The 22,240-nt window shown below is 38.0% G+C and overlaps 1 long non-coding RNA gene across 2 annotated transcripts; it reads left to right on the top strand.

Annotated features, from left to right (window-relative positions):
* The first annotated feature begins 237 nt into the window (after positions 1 to 237).
* LOC102076479 (uncharacterized) lies at positions 238 to 3,460 on the top strand. Of its 2 annotated transcripts, XR_265761.4 has the most exons (4): positions 238 to 533; positions 782 to 855; positions 1,915 to 2,008; positions 2,957 to 3,460. It is a non-coding gene; the product is annotated as an uncharacterized LOC102076479 (long non-coding RNA). The 2 variants fall into 2 exon arrangements; XR_265760.3 differs by lacking the exon at positions 782 to 855 and having other exon boundaries at positions 291 to 533.
* The last annotated feature ends 18,780 nt before the right edge of the window (positions 3,461 to 22,240 follow it).

Below are 22,240 nucleotides of genomic sequence, written 5' to 3'. Positions count from 1 at the left end.
CACATCTCGATTGTTTTATTTAAAATCCAGTGTAGTGATGTACCAAGGCCTCAAAAAACTGGCCATTCTCTAAAAATGTATGGACCTAATTGTAAAAAAAAGAGCATGACATATATTGTATGTGTCTGTGTGTAACTTGTATATGCTATATTCTATTGGATTATTCTTCACCTATGTGACAACTCAACTGAGCATCCATGGCTATAGTGCATAAATCTCGAAGGGAATATTTGCAGGGGCAGAAACCAGTCAGGTGAGGGTCACGACCTGAGTGGTAAAGTAGCTTCATGGGGAGCAGGTGTGCAAGAGGGCAGACTCAGAAAATGCTGGTTCTTTGTGTGCCGTGCCCTTCTTGTTCCTGGGACTGACTGTTCTGTACACTTGTTTTCAAGAGTCATTAAAAATTGAACGCCTGTGGAACTTGTTAAATGTCTAAGTGTTTTTAGAGTTATGTAGTGACAGACAGAGTGAGTGCTGAGCACCTCAGCTTTGGAAGTCTTAAAGGATTGTTGGAAACTGTGGAGCTGACTATGGTGAGAAGCGCTCACAACGAAACTCAACTTACATCAACACTTTGCTTTGTGCATTTTTATAAATTACTAACAGTTATTTGTAATTTAATAATATAAAAATATTAACCTTAACCCCTGGAGGTTACTTGCTCTTGTTCGATGTGCTTCAGATTGTTATTTGACGCCAACCAATAAATTGAGAATACAAATTTGTTATAAGCTGAATAGCGAAGGGGGATGTTATTTTTAAATGCTTTGCTTTGTTTTAGGTGAGACTGGTTTGGTTACTGGGAGTCCACTCAGTTACAGTGTTGGTTTTTGGCTAGCATTGTTCTTTTCAAAGGTAAAATACCATCAGTGTTCCACCAGTGGGCGGCTGGCTTCCTGGCTGTGGTACAACTGTCTGTCCTCTCCCCTGTAGTCTCTTTTAGACTTTTAGTGTTTGTTCTCTGGAGCTGACTTGACAAACAAAAGGTTTATATTCTGCATTACTCATCAAGCAATTTGATACCTTGTTTGATACCTTGATGTATTACCTAACATCCTCAAATTATATTTTGCAAAACACCTTCAATATATTAATGTGAAAATCCTGAAAGAACTGTATAATGCCTCAGGCTGGTATGCATGTGTATCCTTGCATTCAAGGCAAATGAGACAAACAAAATAAATGCCTTCTCAGTTGTGCAGTTGCCAAAAACATCCACAGGCTGACTTTAATAGTCTATTAGACTTTATGTTTTGTCATCACTGGACAAAAGAAATCAATAATAACCTTTCAGCACAGTTTAATTTAAGTGCTCTGAGAGGGAAGTAGACTGGCGCACCTCCTTGAGGCTTTGTTTTCATGCTTGTAGCCTGTGAGGGACACAGATCTTATATACTTGATCAGAGAAACTGGATCAGGTAAGTAGCTTAAAATAGTAAAAAGAGCAAAGCAGTTCATGCAGAGAAAAGGCTATGGTGGTGCAATGGGTTTAGGGCAGAGGAATTTCACCAGGGAGAGCAGAGTTTCAACCCTGTGAAGCCATGAATTCGGGTTTGGCTTTCTGATTCCATAAGAAGCAGGTGCGTATGCCTGTGGTCATGTCATTAGTGGGGCTTACAAGAAAGAGAGATGAGCTTCGGTAAGGGTCTGTCTCTTTTTTAGATTTTGGGTGTTTGTTAGTTTTTTGCCTCCTTTTTTTGCACCTTGAATTTATTGCTCGAATCCAGGTAGATAGATCAATATGTATATACATACTATAAAATGGGCTACATCCCCACATAAAATTTCAGTGCCAAATGATAAATGTCTGGATGCAGAGCACATTTTAATTTACACCTACAGCGACAAAACAAAAGCAGTGAATGTGGAGAGCAAAACAAACTGTTCTAATGGTTCATTATCTATTATCACCAGGTGGCAAAATCCCACTCTTGCTCCTAGGTTAACAGTGACATCAGCTCTGAAGTGGTCCAGAGGCTCATTAAATCAGAGGAAACAGGCTCCTCTGGTAAATACAGCTGCCGCCCACCACCAGCACAAGCAACACACTGATATATAGTTCATTTCTATAGTTCCTTCCACAGGAAGCAGTGTTAAAGGTCCTGTGTTTACATAATGCTTTCTTCATACTGTAGTCCTTAGGGGACTAATCGGGAGGATAACCACTGAATATATACATATGTGGATTTATGTAAAAGGCACTATTTTGAAACCGTGCTTAGTGACATCTCATCTGTATGTCGAAGGCAAATATTTTCCTGAAGAAATAATAATACACTCGAAACACACTCAGCTGCAATCAATCTTTCCATTGTTATGATAGATGTTTGCTTTGTTCTTTTCCTCCTTGTGCCGCCTTCTTTGCACTGCAATTTCCTGTGTTTTTCACACTGACTTCCAGCATCTGTCAGTAGGTGTGTGTTTGTTGTTTTCAGTTAAAGGTGGGCATACATGTGGGTGCAGGGTTGGTGGTCATCTAGTTTTGCGAGCTTATGATAGACTTAGCCTTTGTTTGAAATACACAACATTGTATTGTCAATGAGGTCTATGAGGAATCTAATCCCTTTCTTTAATCATAAGAGAGTTGGCTGGTTGTCATATAGCCGAATGCTTGGGCCCAGAAATACTTTCAAAATAATGCGACTGGAGAGATTGCTGCAATATTTTGGATATTAAAGATTATAAAATTATGAAAGTTAATTCTGGTAATAACTTCATATTTGTGATTTAAATTGAACGATTCAGTATTGTGCAACTTTGAGCGGTGCATTTATACCATCACTATTTTTGATGTTTTGAAACCTCACATGACAGGTTAGGGGTGGATCTGAATGAGCAACCATGGGACACTGCAGACATATGGTAGCATCACATCACAAACTAGGAAACTTAACCTTACTATGCTTTATCTTTCTTTTTTACTCTAACCTGGACCATCATTTACAAAAATCAACAGGATGGACTGATTAAATAAGACGTAACTACCAACTGAGACCAGGAAAAGGTTCACTAAGCTCATAGAAGGAAGCCAAAGAGGTTTCCCACAGACTTCCCTGCAATCTCTGTTGTTTTTGTAATCTGAGGAGTCGCCCCCTGCTGGCTATTAAGAACACTACACATTTAAGATGCTTCCACAGTGAATAAAACTGACATTTCCATTCACAGATATATTTAGTTGTTTTTAATGCTAATTATGTCTCTTGAACAATGTTGCTGATCTGAGCTGAACTTCTAAATGTAATTATTACTTTTTCTGTGTTGTTAGCATTGTTGTAGACTGTTCTCGCTGGCTTTAATTTTATGCTCTAACAATTGAAAACAGACATAACGGTAAAATTTTTATGCTGCACATTTTACCCTTGATATGATATTGACATGATGAAATTTCTGCAATAATTCTGTATCTTTACTACATTCTTGCTGCAAATACAGAATAAATGTGACTTTTCCTGCAGTGTGACAGGTGTCATTTGAGGGTCATGTGACATCCACATAAATATTTCTGCATTTATTGTTGTGGCAGAGGAGTGGGTGACTTCTGGAGCACACAACAGCTAATTTAATTTGCCCTTCTTGATTTTTCTAACCCACGGTTATGCTTAAATTCATCAGCCCATGCTACTCTGAAGCGACAAACCACAGCAAGCCTTTGTGGTGCTATGGCTGATAATGCTGTAAGACTAATAGATCTTATCTACCACTGTTTCCTCCGCTTTTCAATTTATTTTTGGCTATCACAGAAGCAGTAAGAACTTGATGGTGCGAAGATGTTCACCCACAATGGCGCTTTTTTTCCTTTTTCTTTTTTGCATCTTGTTCCTGTGTTTCAGTGAAGTGCTACCAGTAAGTCAAATTACAAAGACCTCTGTTATGATGGACTCTCACATTTCACATGCACTCACTGCGTGGACGCCTCAGGAGAATAAAAATGGCATCAGTTTTATCTCGGGAATCATCATTTAAATGTGCAGTTTTCAAGAGTGAAGCAGGGGAGATGTCCCCTGCAAAACCTGGAAAACATGCATTTGTCCCTCTCAGTAAAAACATGAAAGCAGCAGAAGACATATATTTGTGCTATTAAAGTTTATAAAAAATAAACACACATCCACAATAAATTGACACCGAAAAAAATAAAAATAAATTGTCTGTATTCCAGTTCTGCACTCAAGAATACAACTAAAATTGCCAGAACATCATTTTGTTTTGTATGATTATACGATTAAGACTTACAGTCAGTAACTTAGATTCATTCCAAATGTACTTATTGTGTTTACAGTAAGTTATGGTAATAAGTTGAAAGATCATTTTCCCGGCAACTTGGATAAAATCAGACCTTTTATTTCAGAGGAATCATGTCATCCCTGCAGCATTCAGTTGTGTGTCGACACAATTCCAAAGAGGAAAGACATCAGCAACCATCTTAGAGAAGCGCCTATTGCTGCCCATCAATCTGGGAAGAGTTATAAACATTTTCAAATAATTTGAGGTCCATTATTATGCACCGAGAAAGATTCTTTACAAGTGAAAAGTACTGAAGATGATCTTCCCAGTATGTCCTGGCAAATTTGCCTCAAGGTCAGACCATGTAATGTTCAGAGATATTGTAAAAACCTACAAGCTACATCCCAGACATCCCTCAGGTAGTATGTTAGATGTTACAGTTAATCACAGTCTAATTAAAGGCAAGACAAAATAAAAAATAAGTATTTTTTTTTTATGTTGACAAATGTTGGCAAGAGAAAGCCTCAGTTTTATGAGGACAGACTAGACCAACGTGGAAATGCTGTAATTGAAGGCCCCTCCCTGAGCCTGGGTCTGCTGGAGGCTGGAGGTTTTTTTTACTGGTAAAGGGGAGTTTTTCCTTTCCGCTGCTCATAGGAAGTCAACTGGTAGTTGTGGTTTTCTCTGTTCTCTCTGTAGGGCACAGGTGTCCTGCAGGTTTTAGATGTGTCCTTGATCCAACACAGCTGATTTAAATGGCTAAATTACCCCTGGTGTTATCTAAAACCTGCAGGACACCGGCCCTCGAGGCCTGGAGTTCGACACCCCTGCTGTAGGGTCTTTACCTTACAGCAGGGGTGGGCGAACTCCAGCCCTTGAGGGCCAGTGTCCTGCAGGTTTTACATGTCCTTGATCCAACACAGCTGATTTAAATGGCTAAATTACCTCCTCAACATATCTTGAAGTTCTCCGGAGGCCTGGTAATGAACTAATCATTCGATTCAGGTGTGTTGGCCCGGGGTGATCTCTAAAACCTGCAGGACACCGGCTCTCGAGGACTGGAGTTGGCCTCCTCTGCCTCACAATATAAAATGCTTTGAGGCAAATGTTGTGATTTTGTGCTATATAAACAAAATTGAATGAACTTGAATTAAATTAATGGACAGTGCCACATTTGGTGAAAACCAAGCAGGATATCACCAGAACCACTTCATACCATCTGTCAATGGTCAGTGCAAAGAGGAATGATTTGGGTTTTTTCTGCAGCCACGGGGCCGGGGCATTTTCCACCCCCCAGTCATTGAGTTGACGACTCCTCTCTATACTAAAGTATGCTACAGTCAAATTTCAGGGCATCTGAAGCTTGGCTAAATTGAGTCATCAAACAGGACAATTATCCCTAGGCTAGCTGCAAATCTACAAAAGAATTGCCTAAAAAGAAAAGAATTAAGGTGTTCCAATTGTCCAGTCAAAGTTTAGACCTCAAAATGATTAAAATGCTGTGGTGGGACCTTAAGAGGGTTGTACATTAAGAAATACCTGCAGCCTCAATGAACTGAAGCAATGTTGTAAAGAGGAGTGGGCCAGAATTCTGATTGCGACTTACGGTCATGCAAAAACAATTACTTGAAATTACTGCTGCTAAAGGTTTTTCTGTAAGCTGTTGAGTATGTGCTTAGTTTTCATTTAATAAATAATGAAACAGTGCAATATTTAATGTGTTGTTATTCATCTAAGGTTGTATTTACAATTTTAGAACCTGGTAAAGACCAGAGGAAACCTTAGAGAATATACTTTCTTTTTCACATGACTGTTCGCTGATATTAGCATGTTAGCCCTGTCATAACTGCCAGTGTGCAGATATTATCATTTAGTCAAACCTCCTTTCTGCCTATCCGTAAAGAGCTGGATATATAATTGTGAATGGAGCCTTTTTAAAATTTTGTTCATCTGCCCGCAAACTACATTAAATCATTGATGTTTTTGGGATGACCTTGTTCAGCACGCTCTTCAATAAATTCAAAGGCTGAATTTTGGTGTGGACTATACTTAATTGTACCGTATTTGATTCCTTTACAAGAAAAAAAATATTTGAACCGCTTTCACAGTTCCTTTTTCAATTTATTACATTTTTGTATTATAATTTTAAGTATTGAACTTCATGAATTTGTGGTTTTAATGAATTCTTCATAAATATAGGGCCAAAACTGGCAGAGGGAATAAAGGTTGATGGAATAGAAAGGGACACTGGTGAAGATATTGAAAGGAATAGAAGCTCAATGTTTTTAAGAGCAGTGGAAGAGAAAGAGATTTATGACATTGTTAGAGGACTTAAAAACAAAACCAGTACAGATTGGAATGATATTGATATGGTAACAGTAAAGAGAGTTATTGATGGTATAGTAAAACCATTAAAATATATATTCAACTTGTCTTTTCGAAAAGGGGTTTTTCCACAAAAAATGAATGTTGCTAAAGTTATTCCCATTTACAAAACAGGTGAAAAGTATCATTTTACAAATTATAGACCAGTGTCAATACTCTCCCAGTTTTCTAAGATACTGGAAAAATTTTTCATAAAAAGATTTGACAGTTTTGTGGAAAAACATGAATTACTGACAGATAGTCAGTATGGGTTCAGAAACAACAGATCAACAACGTTGGCATTGATAGACTTAATGGAAGAGATAACAGAATGTATGGATAATAAGAGGTACGCACTCGGAGTTTTCTTAGATCTGAGGAAGGCGTTTGATACTGTTAATCATGAAATTCTATTAAAAAAACTGGAAAGGTACGGGTTTAGGGGAGTGGTTTTGGATTGGTTAAAAAGCTATTTAGGCAATAGGCAACAATATGTACAAATAAATGAATATAAATCTAATTTGATGGATATAGCTTGTGGAGTACCTCAAGGTTCAGTATTGGGTCCAAAAATGTTTATTATGTACATAAATGATATTTGCAGAGTCTCCCAGAATTTAAAGTTTGTAATATTTGCAGACGACATAAATATATTTTGTTCAGGTGTGGAATTGCCACAGGTTTTGGAGATGATCACACAGGAATTAACAATATTAAAGAAGTGGTTTGATATAAATAAATTATCATTAAATCTAGATAAAACCAAATTTATGTTGTTTGGAAACCGAAAGAAAAATATCAAAGTAGAAATATGTGTTGATAATGTATATTTAGAAAGAGTAAATGAAATCAAATTTCTTGGTGTGATCATTGACCACAAGGTCTGTTGGAAACCACATATTACTTATGTTCGAGGGAAACTGGCACGGGGCATTGCCGTCCTGGGGAAATCAAAGCAAATATTGGATCAGAAAGCACTGCATATATTATACTGTGCTTTACTACTGCCGTATATGAGCTACTGTGTAGAGGTCTGGGGAAACACATACAAAAGTAATACACAAACAATAACTATAATACAGAAAAGGGCCCACAGATTAATAAATAATGCAGGGTACAGGGACCATACAAATGGACTATTTTTCAAAATGCAAGCTATTAAATTCCAAGACTTGGTGGAGTTTAAAACAGCGCAAATAATATATAAAGCAAGAAATAAAATGCTTCCAAAAGAAATCTGCAAATTGTTCATAGAAAGAGAAGGTGGGTATAACTTAAGAGGGAAATGGAATTTAAAAATACAAAGTGTTAGAACAACTTTAAAAAGTATATCTATCTCTATAGCAGGAGTTAAATTATGGAACAGTCTAACAGAAGAAATGAAACAAAGTAACAACATAAACCAGTTTAAAATGAAATATAAAAAACACATTTTTAACAAATATAAGAATGAAGAAAACAGGGTTAACCCAGGGCGATAATGTTGTTCGTAATAGTGTTTTCGTTTGTTTATCTTATAATTTGTGAATCTGCAAACATTCCCACTCAGTCCTTGAAAGTAGCTATATTGTGGTGGGGCTTGTTTATTTGTTTTGTTTATTTGTTTGTTTGTTTGTTTGTTTAGTCTTTGCTTTACTGTTACTTTATATGTTGTTTGTTTAATTTAAGGCTAAAAGAAAATTAAATCAATGAGAGGTAAAATTTGAGGGGGTAGGGACTAATAAGTGTATACTTCTGCCTACTCCTTTTCAAACAAAAGAATGGAATTATATTTTGTAATGATTGTGAATGCACATGTTTGAAATAAAAATGAACTGAACTGAACTGAACTGTCATAAAAAAGGAATCGTCTTCAATGGTGAAAAACTGGCAAAGAGGGGTGAAAAAAACCTGTCAAGTTGAAAACTGACACCACAGACGTCCTGTTACTTCATCTCACTTATACATCAAATCCAAGAGCTAATTTACATCCAGCGGAAACATGAATATGAGTGAAAAATCTGAAAAAAATAAATAAAAAAAATCTAAGTGGTTGTGCAACCTCCCCAGGAGAGAGCTGGTAGACAAACAAAACCAAAGCACCACCACTAAATCTTCAGTTTCACATTCATCGATTAAATATTAATATCTGATCAGCTGCATTTTAAATGCCTTTCAATGTGTTCAATAATTACAGAGACAGTGACAAGAACAGCATTGAATAATAATATTTCTCTAACAAAATTTGAACAAGACAAAAAATAGATAAGTAAATGCATTTTTCATTCATTTTTTTCCTGTAATTAAGCAAGTGACATTTAATAGAATGACATTGTTGTAATTTGCTAATAATAGCCATCATCACAGAGACATCACAGAGACGTGGGACCCCATTAAATGGCACACAACAGAGCAGATAGAGTATTGGCTGCACAGATTGCGCTGAGAGGAGAGGCTGTTATTTTGCACAGCTATAATCAAAGCCATAGTGATCAACAGACCTGCTGAGTTATAAGCTGACATCTCCTTAACACTAACAGCAGACGTTGGCTCTTGGCGCTTAAAGTAGATTTAGAGAAAAGCAGAGTAGAAGGAGAGAGAGAGAGTGGAGGAAAGAGGAGAACGACTTTTTGGCATCTCTGTGCTTTCCCCCAGTAATTTGAATTTTTTTAATCATTATGCGTTTCTGTGAAGCCTAATCACGCAAACAAAGAGGCTTCAAACAATGCAAAAAACCAAGAGAAGACCTTGGATCTGGCCTTGCTGAATTAATGAACCACAACTAATTGGGTATTCAGTTACTCTAAGCCCTTTGCCAAACAGGTCATATTCAGTATTCAGCCCAACAGGAGTGGTTAATCCCCACCATTGACTTTAATCTAATTAGAAAACAGATCTTGTGTATTTTTTAGTAAAAAACACACTAATTTGTTTTCAGTCTGTTGCATAAAAAAGCATCCAAAGAGACCAGTTTCATAAGATGGATCTCCCCTGCTGTTGGCGGATGGAAATACAGCGTTTACCCTTATAAAAATACAAATCCATCAAACTGCATGTGCATCGCATGTTCATACATACTACATTTACACTCTTCAGCTCATGCCTCAACTCCGTCACATAGCAACAATTTGGTCTCCATAGAAACTGAATTAAATTTATAACAAAGGATATTTATAACAAACTTTCATCAACAAATTCCCTGAATAGAAAATGCTATTCTAGCAAAGCTTATTCTTTGTGTTTGTTTTTGTACTAATCGAGGGACTGCCTGAGATGTTCTAGTTGTTCGTTTCAGGTATAACAACACTAAAATAGCAACTTGGAACGTAATAATGGTAAGTTCATTCGTTCACTTCAGATGCTGGAAAAACACCACATTACCTGCTCCAGAGCTTTTTTTAAAAAAATCATGCAGGTAAATATATATATGCTTTTTTGCTGCTGAATGCCCTTTATTTTAAATAGATAAAACTTGTAAGAAAAAAAATGGATTTTAAAACTTTATTTAGGGAGGAATCATAAAACTTTTTAAGCATTTTCAACATGTTGTTTTAATCAGATTTGACTGGGGTTTACATACAGGTATTTTTTAATGTCCTAATGACACCTGAAACTACAGTTATAGCTTTCCTTATAGTTTCATAATAACCCAGAAAACATAAAGCTGAACAAAAACTCAATTTAAACAAAATACATTTAGATCTGATTTTACAGTCTGCCTAAATGGATGGAGTTGCCTATTTTTTTATTGGTAAATCAAATGTGGATGTTCAATCTTTTATTGCTCTAAGCTTGTTAAAAGATTCTCCAGACTAAGAAGCAGAGAAGTTAATTATTCAACAGACTAAATAGATTTGCTGGGACTTTACTTCGCACTGGACTCATTACTTCACAGTGGCATATTACTCCCCGGAGCCTGAACAGATACCGTTTTTAACACAATAGTCTTCAGCTCTGGTCTTTGAGATTCAGTTCTTGTCTAGTTTAATAGTTTAATAATTATAGCCACCCTACATATCGATTTAAACTGTTCTGTTATTGCATAGTTAGAATGGAGATCAGCAAGGCTTGGAGTCCTGAGTCATGTTCATTGATCATGCAAACAAAAGGAAAGCTATTATAATAACTACAAAAAAAGTCTAATGATTCAGTATCTCTATGAAATTTTCTTTTCACACCCTACTTCAGACACTATAGACTATAGACGCTGTAGACAGGATATCAAGTCCACTCTGCATTTGCTTTATATTTCTTTGAATGACTGGTTCTTTATAGAAGCTTCATAGGTATATCTGTAAACAAAAGTCTCAGTAATCTGAGAGATCTTTCAAACCATTTTCAAGATGATGTACAGTACATGTTTCTCGTTTTCACAACTCTCCCGGTGACCAGATGACAGTGTCTCTGCAGGGATGCGCCCTGCTGCTGTCCATGAAGCCAAAGGTCATCAGCTGCTCACCGTCAGCAGGATGAGAGTCTTAAAAACACGCTGCACAGTGGGAACTCTCACTTTCCTGTGGAGTGATTAACAGGAAAGCAACTTTTTTTTTCCTTTTTTGTTGCTGAGGAATCATGAATGAAAACAGAGCTGAGGAAGAACGAATAACTTTACAGTCACTTGTGTAATAGTTGCATCCACTGCTGAAATAACTGAAATGGCTGTAGTGAAAACTTATGTCAACAAGAGGGAGGAACAGGGGTGAAGAGTGGAGGAAGGTGCACACAGGTGGACTAAATTGTATGTAAAAGGTGCAATCTGAAACAGATAGGAGGCTGTACGGTGGTGGCAGAGGGAATGTTGCATATATTGGACAAAGGAATTTTAATGTGGAGCTGCCAGGGACAAGGAAAAGAAGAGCACCACAGCGTTGGTTTACTGATGTCATAAAGGAAGACAGAGAGTTGGTGTGACTGAAAAGGATGGAGGATGGGGTGGTTAGACTCTGATGGTGCGTCTCAGCAGAACTGAGCCCCAGCTGTGAAAGGGATTAGAGCAGGACCCCCTGGAGACTAGATGCTGGTGGTGGAGATGAAGGTGGCTTGAATGGAGCCTGACTGAAGAGATGGGGAGGAGGTGGATTGCACAAAGGCGTCTGCAAAGGAGAATGACAGTGAGATTTAAAGTAGGTGGCGTGGATGCCGATTGGCCTGGAGAAGGCTGGGAGAGGGTGATTGGACTAGACCAGTGATGAAACAAACAGTTTGACAGCATGGGAAAGTCGAAGAGATCAAGCTTAGATTTAGCCAGCAGCACCTGCGAGCGGACAGATGTGAGGCCACAGATCTTCCTCATTGAACCTACATATAATATACATTTAGTTTGCGTGGTTTGGTAAGTTTAATTAATTTGTTTAAACACTGTTTTATAAGCTCCATCGATTCCTTGTTGCTGAACCTCTCTGGTGTTTCTCCAGTCCATTCAAGTTAAACATAGGAGAACCCAGGGGGAAGCTGGCTGAAATTTCCATTGCATGTCCATTTCATTTCTTAAAGTAGCTCACTGTCATTCCTCCACACATATTTTTAATGGACAAAAGAGAAATTAAAATGAAATCCAGACACAGTGGCTACTAAGAGGTAACCTTATATTAAAAATTGGATCCAAGGTATCCTCAGAGTCAGAGAGCGTAATAACTCTGTGACTGTCAACAGTATTTTCAAAATGTTATGCTTATTTAATATGAAGCTGCAGTGAAAAACTATTGTGACCTCAACTCTACTTATTGGCCTTATTGGCCTTTGACTGTGTGGAAGGGTGTGTGTTCTCACTTGATTGCAGTTTTCCGGTAATGCATGACTTCATCTGTTTTCATTACTCAGAAATAAAACGGCAAGTCTTTGTCTTCTTCGCTTTTCAGCTGCTCCCTTTAAGGAGTCACCACAGTGAATCATCTGCCTTCATATGATCAGCATCCTCTTCTATCACACCATCAGAATACTTTAGTAATCCGTAAGGAAATTTGGCTGTTTTACTTATCAGCCTTTGTTCCTGTGTCTGTCCTTGTCTCATCTGTTTAGTTATTATCTATCTGTCTTATCTCCTTATCCAGCCTTATCCCATGATGCATTGAGTATTTCTTCTTCAGTCACCTTTCTCACTCACCTTGTGTTAACAGACCTCTCTGTAATGAATCATACCTGTTATTAATCTCTGGCTGTCTTCCACAGCATGTCTTTATCCTGTCTTCCTTCTCTCACCCCAACCAGTCACGGCAGATGGCCCCGCCCCTCCCTGAGCCTGGTTCTGCCGGAGGTTTCTTCCTGTTGGAAGGGAGTTTTTCCTTCCCGTTGTCGCCAAAGTGCTCGCTCATAGGTGGTCATTTGATTGTTGGGTTTTTCTCTGTATGTATTATTGTAGGGTCTACCTTACAATATAAATCACCTTGAGGTGACTGTTGTTGTGATTTGGCGCTGTATAAATAAAATTGAATTGAATTGAATCACCTCAGTCTCGTCTCTGTGTTTGGGATACTTTCATCCTTGTGCCAAGTTGGTATGTCTGCCCCTGTTGTTACTCAGATTTAGTTCACCTGTGTTCCCAGGTGTGTTCCATCTCTCTGATTACATCATGTACGTTTAAGCCTTCTGTTTCTCCTTATCATATGTTCTGATCTTTCTCATCTCTCCTCTAGTTTTGTGTCCAGTATTTCATTTATAGCTTCCTAGTTAAGTTCCTTGTATTCTGTCTCTTGTAAGCCCCAAAAATAAAGCTGCCTTTAAGTTTAGTCATGCTTTCGAGTCCTAAATCTGCCTGCTTCACACATCACATCCGGAAACTAACATTCAAATCATATTAACTCTGACAGTCACACAGCAATGTCGGGAAGCATGGTTCATTAGTGTTATTAGTTCCGAATGGGGTTTTCCATCTGTAACACGACATGAAAAATGTCTACATCTGGCAGTTTTATCCAATTTATGGCTTAGAAATGTATTGTAGAATTAGTTTAGGTTTTTCAGGGGACAACAAAATCGCACTGATGATGGAGAGGTTTCAAAAACTCACAAAAACCCATGTATCAAATATGATACACTTGGCGTTATAGGGGTTAAAATCTGGCTTGCTGTATTAGAAAGAACCTCAACATTTTGCAAGTATGCAATAATCTTGTAATAATTTTTGCAGTTGTGAAACCATTGACAATTATCTCTAATAGGGCCATATATTCTAACATTTTCTCATAATTTACTTCACTGGAAACAGTTTTGGCATAAACAGTACTCTATAGACAATTCTGATGTTTCTTCCTGTATATTAGCCCGCTAATGGCATTGCATTAACAGAGGTTTCGGTGCTAGCATTAGCCTTCTAGGGGACTAGGGGAATTATGGATAAGGTTATGCGGGTCAAACTGAACATTTAATCTCTGGAGAGGAAGCTGGGAAGAGAAAAACAGCTCGTTCACAGCAAAAATGCAGCTAATAACGCGGCGATGAAAGAAGAATTCATCATTCTGTTACAGCAAAGGCATCGTCTTGGTTAAATCATTTGCTTGGCTTTGACCCTTTGCTATTTTTGGTGCCCAATTGTGAGCTCCTGACTTATGGCCATGTGTGCTGCCAATACAGAGGCTATGACAGAACTATGGTGTCTGTGTTTTCGACTCTGTGTTATGTGAAGGAGTGATATAATTGCACTCTGTCATCAAACAGCTGCAGCTAGCTCCCCAGTGCTGGATTCTTACAGATCCTCACAGTCTCATGTCGGCTTTATAAGGTCTTGTGAATGCTGGACAATTTATTTTAAACTGTGTATTATTGCTAATACAAAAGCTGAAAACAGAGAATAAGGTTATACTTTAATTGCGATCTCACTGTGAAGCTGTAATGAATTCCTAACACGATTCTTTTGTTCTGCTTTTCTTCTGTCGGTTCACAGATTTCTTTGAATATTTTTAACAGCGTTTCTAAATTAAAAAAATTAACTGAACTTAATACCAATCTAATAATTCTGTTTTCAGACAGCGACTTTACTTCTGCATGACTACAGAAGGAATAAACAATGACTGGAAGTCAGCACAGCTAATCTATGATTTGTAAGCAATATTTTCACTTTTCAAACTGACTTCAAGCTGACTGTGTTCCCATTTACAAACATATTTAACACATAATCACCAAGCTTGTCTTTCATTAAACAAAAGCCATTCAGTAGTTCAGATGGTGTTTTTCTAACCTGTCACAATCCATAGCTTTTCTCAGTTTTTTTAGTTTTATAATTAGAGATGAAATAATGCTTTGTGTTACTGCAAGGCACTTATGGGGAAAATGATTAATTTAATTTGTAAAATTAATCTGAATCAAATCTAATCTGAGAGAAATTACCCTATTTACTGGACTCGCAGAGGGTTTGCAGATCTTTAATTAGGTACTCAGATTTAATTATTCCTAGAGGTACTGTGCTGTGTGTCAGGTACATATACACTCAGTTGCCAGTAGGTACAGTTTAGACCCACTTTTGCCTTCACAATCACGTAATTCTTTGTGGCATTTTAACTAAGTGCTACAAACATTTCTGAGAGTTGTGGTCCATATTGATAGGATATGGACCACATGTTTTTCCAATCCTCTATTTGTCCAGTTTTGGTGAGCCCTTGTGAACTGTAGCCCCAGTTTTCCGGTCATAGCTGACAGGAGTGGCACCCGGTGTGGTCTTCTGTTTCTCTAGCCCAGTGTTTCCCAACCACTGAGCCGTGGCACATAGGTGTGCCGTGAGAAATGATCACGTGTGCCATGGAAGATTATTTGGTTCCACCTGATTAGTAATCTAAGCGAGAGGCGTGAGTAATGGGCAGAATAATGACCTTCTCTTCTACTAGAGGGCAGTACAACTACCTGCTCTAATTAAATGGATTGCCAACTGCCAGTAAAACAGAAGAAGACGCAGAAGAAATTACATAATAATCATGCTGTGAGTGAGACAACGCAGTGTGTAATAGCAATGGATAAATATTTGAAAAGAAAAAGTAGTCAGTCTGACCTGGGTCCTGGAGAAAATTCTGACTGAGATGAAGGCCCTAGCATGAGTATAAGAAAGCAAAAAATACTGGGGGTATACTGGACAAACTGAGCCAATTGCTATGCCTGGTGCGTGCCTTCTTGTTTGGTGGTGTGCCGTGTGATCTTTCTAATGTGAAATATGTGCCGTGGCTCCAAAAGGTTGGGAAACACTGCTATAGCCCATCCGCTTCAAGGTTTGATGTACTATGTGTTCAGAGATGCTCTTCTGCATAGTTGCTTGTAAGTAGTGATTACTATTTCCTTTCTCAGCTTAAAGCAGTTTGGCCATTCCCCTCTGACATCTGGCAACAACAAGGCATTTTCACCAAAAAAACCGCTTCTCCCTGGTTATTTTCCCCTTCTTCAGACCATTCTCTGTAAACTTTAGAGAACTTCCAGTAAATCCACACTTTCCTAAATATTCCAGCAGCCGAAGCATATTTAGCATACCCTTTCCCTCATTTGGATGTTCGGTTTGAACGTCAGCAGGTCATCTTGACCAAATCTACACATTTAAATAGACTGAGTTCCAGCCATGTGATGATCAAATATGTGCACGAAGAAATATTGAACAAATAAATAATAATAACAAAGTGGCTCAACGAGTCTTTGACAGGGCGGCAAGTGGGTTAGAGTCATCAAACTGTCATGTTCAGCTTGAGCAGGTTGTTCTCTCCCCTGACTGACAGAAGACGTCTCACTTTGGACTTTCAGTAAGATTTGTGCTCCAGTACTCCCCTATCAGCCCGTCGAGTGAAAAGTGACATGTAAATTGCATATAAAATTTACTACTGCAGAATGTGAGGGTAACATGGTCGCTGTTAATCAGTGGAGATTATAAAGTGATATGATGTACAGATGTATTTTTCTGTGAAGGGGAGATAGTTTCACTTTGAGCAGCGTGTGACTTGAATTTAAAAATCAATGTTTATACCAAAGGCAGCACTAAGAGAGTAGTTTTCACATCTCACTGCACATGCTCATTCTGTTTATTTTAAATTTGTTATCTTACCATCCTTTTGCAACCAGAAGTCTTCAAATGCCACGATCCCGTCATTGATTTTCCTCTGAAGACATGATCAAAGAGACTCAGAAGAAACTGTTAAACTTCCTCTTTTCACCTTTACCTGTTTACCTGGCTAAGAAAATGTCTAACGTTGGTGAGAGGACACAAAGGTGTGCTTAGTCATACTGAGAGACTAAAGAGCAGGGGCAACGCTTCCAACTGTGGGAGGTTTCTGTGCTTTAAAAGTATTCCTCTAAATTTGTTGCAAAAAATCCATTTCCAGATATCCTGTCTAATGGTCTGTGTCTAATAAAATGTGCTTCTTCAGCTTTTAAACCCTGTGCATTATGTACTCAATGCACAGTGATACAAGGTTATGTTCCTGTGATTTCTAAGAGCCATGTACACATATTGGACTTTCCATGAGAATTGTGCACTCCTTACACTTAGTTGCATAATAAGAGGCTTTTGTTTCCTCTGTTTCAGGTCCTGGTTAATGGCCTGTGTCATTTGAGAAAGGAAATGACTTGCTTGCTGCTTGGGAAACTATATGAGCTGGTTTACTACTTTATTTTGTGGAGCTCCCTGCTTTGTTATACTATGAAGACAGGCACAAAAATGTTCAGTACTGTGGCTGATAAACGTGAGACATGAGAAAAAAATATATATACTAGATCTCCAAAAGTTCAGTCTCGAGACTGAAGAAGTCACTTGGATGAGTGATGAAACGTTTCTCCCACAAAACGCTACGTCCAGATGAACAGAATCAACTTTTGGAGATTTACTTTCCTGGATGATTGAGAATGCATCAAGACGATATATATACTAGAATTCATGTATAAAATGAGAGAAAATTGTTGAGCATAAATGTTTTTATTCGTGTAATTATGCTCATGTGGGGGGAATGGGTTAAAAACAATTGGAGATTAGGTATCGGAATTTCAGGAGCAGGACCACGCCTCCATACACGCTCCTCCTTTTCAGTTCTTTAACTTCTTCACTTCTATTTGGTACATGGGGATCTGCCAGGCAGCTACTGAATAAGACAAAATGAAGGTCATTTAAAGTAAGAACTTTTGTGAACCGTTTTACAAAATCTGTTTGCTTCAGGAATCGCTTTGACTTCCAAGAGCTTCCAAAAGTAGAATGGGAAGCAGGATAGCTACCAGGTTCCCCTCCCTACAGAACGACCTCCTAGACCAGGGGTGGGGAACTCCAGGCCTCAAGAGCCGGTGTCCTGCAGGTTTTAGATCTCACCCTGGGTCAACACACCTGAATCAAATGATTAGTTCATTACCAGGCCTCTGGAGAACTTCAAGGCATGTTGAGGAGGTAATTTAGCCATTTAAATCAGCTGTGTTGATCAAGGACACATCTAAAACGTGCAGGACACCGGCCCTTGAGGCCTGGAGTTTCCCCACCCCTGTCCTAGACCGACAAAAATTAAAAATGATAAAGCTAATAGTCAGGGCTGGGTCAGGTAATCCTAAACCTTTCCGTATCTGTGCTGCTAAAAGCCTGGAGTGCTGTGGGATGTGTTTAGTCCTTTCCTCGTATGCTCTCCACTCTAATAGAGAGAGAGTTGAGATAACTGCCATAGTTTTGTCATGAGACATACTTCCAACTGAAATGCATTAGTTTCTAATCATGATCCTTACACCAGCATGCCATCACATCAATTTAAGACCATATTTATTTGTTTATTTCTTTTCTACTCTCTGTAATGTGTGCTTCCACACTGACTAGTTAATAAATGATTAATGATGTTTAATAAAAAGTGGTCCTCGTATAATGCGGTTCCAAGAGCTGAGCTTATCTTTACTCTGTGGTTGAGACGATTTAAAACTTTGAAAAGTATTGTGTTCACTTTGGAAAGCAATTAATCTCACTTTTGTTTTAGACGGAGATGTTCTTGTGGTTTCTTCGCTTCCAATCTAATCTTTCTATTAAAAAAGCAATAAAACTGGAGGCAGGGGTCCATCTGTCAAAGTGTTTATAATGTTGAATACGGGCTGTGAAATAATGATATCTGATACAATGCAAAGTGTAAAATTACATAACTGTCAGTCTACTAGAGATATTTTCAATCACATACGTAAATTATAGCTGCGACTCTTAACTGCAGAATCTGGAGAGGTGTTCATAGTCAGGTGTGAGTCGGGGGAGAGGATGTCAGATTTTTTAACACACCAGATAGGTCTATAATACTTTTCCCCTGCTCAAGATTATTTAAAACCATGCACTTGAATCTGATAAATGATAATATTTTTACCACCAACCTCGGTGTGCTCTGGCTGCTTTTAAGCCTTTTAAGCCCACTGTGTGCTCACCAGTCTTTGTTATTCTGCTTAATAGAGCATTACTTTGAGAGGAGGCTGTTCAAGCTGAGCTCAAATTTTAGAAACTATCCAAACTACTTTACCCAACAGATGGACCACTACATCTGCCAAAAAAGGGTTTGAAATAAATCCTTGGGTTATTTTGGAACATTTTAGAGCATCCAGGTTGATGATTTTATATGTTATGGACTCAAGTAAACCCATGCAGAAAGAAAACAAAATTCCCATTGCCTCCAGTAGTAAATGTTTATTTGCTCATACAACATAAACGTCTCACACTCTGATTTATTTAAGATAGTTGCTGCACTGATTGAGTTTGGGTAATTTTGGGGCTTTTAATGATTTCTTTGAACTGTTCTTTTTCTAGCGTGAAATGATGATCCAGCATGCATTGTTCATTTTTAAGCACCTTGAGGCGACTCTTGTAGTGATTCGACCCTGAATTTAATTAATGACTTTATGCCCATGATGACTGTATGAAAACGTTTAACGAAAACTATTGAACTTTTTTTCATATGAGATGTTTATTTGATTTTTGCCCCATTCTTATAATTATGTCGCATTCTTCTCTTCCTCTCTTATGCACTGTTGGCTGATCCAAGTTATTTAAACTCCTTACAACTGCCTGACCTCATCACTGCAAACAAGAGGGGCTTTAGAGCAGATCCTCAAAAATGGGATCCCACGAGACCCCAGTGTGCAAATGACTACTTAAACAAAACAAACAAACAACAAAAAAAAACCTTCACAACAAAATGCATATCTGAATTTTGTTAAAATTCATCCACAGAAACCTTTTTTAAACTTTAAAGTTGGGGACATGGGCCTTAGAGGCAGGTGCAGTGGATAGGTGCCAGCAATCTCTCAATCATGGTGTGTTTTGGAGCATATTTAATGCAGTTATCTGAAAAATTATATGCCTTACTGTCATTTCAGCTTTTATATCTTACGTTATGTGTGTATTGTTTCTTTTTCAATTCCTTTCTTCCTGTTATATTTAGCTTATCTGTTGCCCTGTTTTAAAAGGTCTGTTTGTGAAGATGGATGACTCACCCTCCACAAACCAGATGTACCAAAGCAGCCGTTAGCAGGGCTAACACAGAGAAACAGACAACCATTCGCACACCTATGGGCAATTTAGAGTCACCAATGAACTTAACCCCACTAACTGCATCTTTGGGCTGTGGGAGGAGTCTGAAGTACTACACAGGCCCTGGCCAGATGGTAGATTTAAACCCAGGTGGAGTCAGTGTTTTAACAGAAGTTATAATAATTACTTGCATGTTAGCTTAAATAAATACTAATTAGTAGGCAGTTCAATTCCCATATTAATCAGTAGCGCTGATCACCTATGGCCTTGTGCAGCCATTAGTGAAAGACTGCATGTTTTTTACATGTAAAAACCATTAACAGTGCATTGTTTGAAAAAAAACTGTGTGACCTGTTAGCTGTGGAAAATAGGCTGGGGTCACAGAGACCTCCCACACGTTTACACACTGTCATAAATTGTGTTCGTACTCTTCCACCCTGTGACAGCTGGTCCTGGTTTATTGTATATTAATTCTTCTCTCTCTTTTATTCCAGCACATACTGAAGTCATCTTTACCATTTTCTCCCACTCAAAGAAGTTACAATATTGACACTTGCACTGCCAAGTTGCAAAGACTTATGAGTGATCTCAGTCAAACAGACACAGCTGCGATTCTTTGGTGGCGAAATCACATTTTGGACCACTTTTTGTCAAATCCTGAAAATTATCCATCTGTTTATAAGCTACTGTCTATACAATTATCAACAGAGAATATTTATTACATAAAATATGTTACGTCAAGTAGTATAAATACACTGTGACTTGTGATTTCATTCAATCAAACATACGTTTGTAAAACTAAAGATTTAGTCAGTGGATCCCAGACATTTTGGCTTGCAGTAATCCGGTTGCAGTTGTTGTGGTTTCACCAAAGATATATTGTTGAAACTGCTAACACTCACTAAACTTCTAAGATTTATAAGATTAATTTCAATAATTCTTGAGACCTCAAAAAACTGTAATAATCTTACAACCCAACAGATTTATCTTGCGTGCTCTCAGCGAGGCCCAAATATTGTGAACTACTGCATTAAGCTATTTACATAAAGTATTTAAAAATAGTGGCTTCATATATTAGCATATGTATGCATGAAGGCACACAGTTTGTGCACCGATGTTAATGCTAGAGGAGTTTTAAAACAGATTGTTGGTGACTTTTCCACACTTACGCATCCTCAGCAAACACTGACGAGACGCCTTTACTTTATGTGGTTTACTACTTCATGGATCAGCTGCTGTAGTTCCTAAACACTTCCACTTTGCAGTTATACCACTTACAAAAATCGGGGAGAGAAGGTGTTTCAGGAGCTGACCTGTTGCAATGAGGACTCTTTCAAAGGACCAATACATGGCAGACTGCATGGACAGGTGATTGATGTGATACACTTGTAGCAAGGGGGCTGCAAACACCAAAGATGAAGGTATTCCCCAATATATGGATCCATATAGTGTATATTATTTATATTTAGTCTTGAAGAACAATATTTTAGTGCTAATGTAACACATCTTTATGTTAAAATTCTTTCAAGAAGACATGGATTTTTTTTTAGCTTTCTTTTGTTGGTAAATGTTGTTAAGTGATTTGAATATTTCTTTCAATAATGTAATCACTGCTGCAGATTGTATCTCACCTTGTTGCATTGGCTTCATAAACCTTCAGGCTAATTCTTCCAGAGAAACGTTCTTATCCTGCCACAACAGGTCAACTAATGAGAAAATTAGACGATCACTCTCATTTATCCCTCCTACTCGCATTCAGTTTCTTAAATTATGCAAGGCTGGATAGATCATACAGAGCATTATTATGAGAAGCCCAAACAGTAATACCTCGAGTATGTTGCCATTTAGTCAAACTGGTAATAACCAGAGATAATGAGTGTGATTCTCATTAGCTTCAAGGCCTTTGTCAAACTCAAACTGCAGAGGATTTTTTAAATTAGTATCACCAGGATCGCTACATGACCAGCATCAACTATTTGAAAGGACTGTTTAAAAAAAGCAAAGCCATTTTGGGTCCTCTGTTGGCAATGAAAAGGGAAAGAGCAGCTGTTGAAACAATGCAGTTATGCGAGTAAGACGGCTTGTTTGTTTTGTTTGAATGGAAATAAAGAACTTATCCTTTTTTGTTCATGTTCAAAGAATGCCTCCCACAGAGTATTTTTTCCTCTTTTTCTCTTCATAGTTGAAACTGTCGAGCCAAACAGTGGCCGAAAGGCTTTTAGTACTCTGCAGCAGGTCAATGTT

Source organism: Oreochromis niloticus, linkage group LG20 (assembly GCF_001858045.2).
Source record: "Oreochromis niloticus isolate F11D_XX linkage group LG20, O_niloticus_UMD_NMBU, whole genome shotgun sequence".
In the NCBI taxonomy this organism is placed as follows: Eukaryota; Metazoa; Chordata; class Actinopteri; order Cichliformes; family Cichlidae; genus Oreochromis; species Oreochromis niloticus.
Note: the sequence above shows the minus strand (reverse complement) of the source record. Positions and strands in the feature narration are given on the sequence as shown.